The sequence below is a fragment of the Myotis davidii genome, unplaced genomic scaffold (assembly GCF_000327345.1).
Source record: "Myotis davidii unplaced genomic scaffold, ASM32734v1 scaffold72, whole genome shotgun sequence".
Lineage (NCBI taxonomy): Eukaryota > Metazoa > Chordata > Mammalia > Chiroptera > Vespertilionidae > Myotis > Myotis davidii.
In genome coordinates this window covers 6,555,354-6,557,476 of record NW_006284618.1, presented here as the reverse complement: position 1 = coordinate 6,557,476, position 2,123 = coordinate 6,555,354, and positions in this window count along the sequence as shown.

Here is a 2,123-nt window from a genome sequence, read left to right as displayed (position 1 = left end):
TCTCCTTTCGCAATCCGGAACCCTTCAGGGGATGGCCAACTGTGGGTTTAAGCCCGAGCCCACAGGGATTGTGCCTAAACCAGCAGTCAAACATCCCGCTCACAATCCAGGACTGCTGGCTCCTAACTGCTCGCCTGCCTGCCTGCCTGCCTGATTGCCCCTAACCACTCTCCTGCCTGCCTGATCGCCCCTAACCACCTCTGCCTCAGCCCCTGCCACCGTGGCTTCATCCGGAAGGACATTCGGAATGTCGTCCAGAAGGTCATTCGGCTATCTGGTCTAGTTAGCATATTACACTTTTATTATTATAGATGTTACTTAAAGCCAGTGATAGTGCTATCTGAAATATGACGATCTGGGAAACGTGAATCAGACCAGTGAGGGCTCTGGGCAGAGCTGTTGCGAGATGGCAGTCCTGCCTGAAATCACTGCACTCCCCCGTGAACCTGAGTGGAGACCCGTGGTTCCAGGATGGTGGCATCTGGGCTTGTTGGGCACAGGGGTGACCTAGCCTCACACTGAATCTGGCTTTGGGCACAGACCTGACCCAGGCAGCCCCCCGACTCCTCAGGAGGCCCCTCTCCCGGGGTGGAAGGGATGTTACACAAATTGCAAAGCTTTCCCAGGCGGGGACTCCCCCAGAGCGGTCCTCGGTGTCTCTGTCGTGTCCTCGTCGTCCTGCTCTGACTGCTGCCCCAGCCTGCGTGGCTGAGCAGAGGAGGCCTGTGGCCCTGCTGGGAGGTCCCTGCTGCGGCCCTGGCTGTGCTGCCTGTGGGGGAGGGGGGCTTTCCTTCGCCCGCCCAGGCCCTTCTGCAGGTCTAATCGCTAAATCAACACGAGGCAGATCAACTCGAGAAATTACCGAATTCACACACGTGCCCACGGGTCCCACAGCAGGAGAGGTTCAGAGAGCGGAGGGGAGGGGAGGCATCCTGGGTGAAGGCGGTCATGGCCCGGGGGCGCTGGGAGGCGAGTAAGTCCCAGGACAAGAGGAGCAGATGGCAGTCATCAGATGTTTGCTGTGCTGCACAGACAGGTCATAACAGCGGTTCCTGTAATAACTCTTACTATGGGCAAGGCCCCAATGCAGGTTCTCCTGGTAGTTGTGGGGGTTGAGGGGGGTGGGGAGGCGCGCAGAAATTTCTCCCAAGCCCATGGGGTCTTGATTGCCTTCAACCCAGAATAACCACATGCCAAGTGGCTCATCTCAGGCCTGTTCTGAGCCTTTGTTTTGTTTTTTAGTTATTATTGTTGATTTCAGAGAGAGGGACAGAAACATCAATGATAAGAGAGAATCATCCATTGGCTGCCTTCCACATACGCCCTCCACTGGGGACCGAGCCCGCAACCCTCGCATATGCCCTGACCGGGAATCAAACTGTGACCACTGAGACACGCCAGACGGGCCCCAAATTATTTTTTGATTAAAAAAATCTCCATGATCACTTCCGGCTTCCTCAGGCGAATTCTGTTTCCAAAAGCATATTTGCATGTTTACAAGACTGGCTGGTTTTAAGTCCCCAGGACTCAGCCCCCAGCATCAAAAACTGTGTTTCCTAACCCGGGCGGGAGGGGCCCCCTGACATCGCGAAGGTGTGATTGTGTCTCCCTGCGGCCGAGCGTGTGGAGTTGACGGGATCTGTCACCTGCTGATAGCTGTGAGCACTGCTTTAAATTAGCTTTCCGTTCCCCTCCGTATGCTTTTCCATCCAATTTAAATAAATTAAAGCTCCCGTTTCTCGGAGGCATATGCTGGGCCCCTCCATTCGCCATGAGTTTCTCCGCCAGGGCCGGGCAGTCGGAAACCCATCAGCAACCGTGTGCCCGGCTCAGGCCTGACCCGTGGAGAACACAGGGGTCATCACGGCCCAGGTAGCCGGCTGCTGCCCCGCACACTGACCCAGCATGGGTTTCAGGTCCCGCTTGTCTACCCTGGAGCCCGCGTGGCCACAGAGGCCTGTCCCTGCCACCGAGACGCACCGGGGTCCCCGGCTCTGCTTGGAGACCTCGTCACTCCTCCCCGGCCCCACCCGGGCCCCACGCACAGGCGAACTAGAACAGCTACGAAGCAGCGATGAACATGCCCTCATGACCCTTCCCAAGTCAGGGACCTTTAGACAAGC